We start from the raw sequence: 818 nt of genomic DNA, 5'->3' as shown, positions 1-818 counted from the left end.
TCCTGCATCCCGGCATCCTGGCTTCTGGCAGGGCGGATGTCCCAGCGCCTCCCGCCCCGTGCTTGCGGGCGGGACGCCCCTATTCCTTTTGAGAGGGACCCCCATGCCCCCCAGCCTCTTGCGGGAGGGATCCCCCCGGCTCCTTGTCGGAGACTCCCCCCGCCCCAGCTCTGTGCAGTAGGGATGCCAAGGCACCTCTAATTCCTTGCAGGAGGGATCCCTCTCCTGCCCCTCTCAGGAGGGATGCCAGGGACACCCCTCTCCTCCCAAAACCCCTCCCAGGACTGGTGCCGGGGACACCTTCCCCCAGCTCCTTGCCGGACGCGTTCCTGTGCGCCCCGAAATTCTCGCAGAAGGACGCTCCTGTCCCCCATGAGGGGGTACCCTGGTGCTGAGGCCAGAGAAAGGGGTCTGAAAGAGGGGACCGGGGACCTTCACATTCCTTCTGCCGCATCACCGAGGGATCCCACATCCCTGCAGCTGCCGGGGCCGCAGAGGCCAGGCTGGCGTGTCCTCAGCATCCCTGCCCGCGCTGCGTGCCACCACGCGTGGCGGAGCGTGACTCGGAACACGAGCTCGGCCCCTGGGAAGGGGGGGCTGGCAGCGAGCCTCCAGCCCTGGAAATTTCCAGGGGGAGGCAGAAATCGGGGTGACTCCAACCGTGGTCACGCTGGTATGCGCGGGAGTAGCCAGGGGCGAACGGGACAGCCCGGAGCATCCCCATGGATCCCGCGCTGGGTGCTTTGTGCAGGAGGCGTGGACACAGCGCGGCTCCGGGAAGGCGCGGGGATACAGTACAGGCGAAGGCATGGCTGCCA

This window comes from Geospiza fortis, unplaced genomic scaffold (genome assembly GCF_000277835.1).
Source record: "Geospiza fortis unplaced genomic scaffold, GeoFor_1.0 scaffold353, whole genome shotgun sequence".
In the NCBI taxonomy this organism is placed as follows: domain Eukaryota; kingdom Metazoa; phylum Chordata; class Aves; order Passeriformes; family Thraupidae; genus Geospiza; species Geospiza fortis.
The sequence above is the reverse complement of the archived record's forward strand: the minus strand, read 5'-3'. Positions refer to the sequence as shown.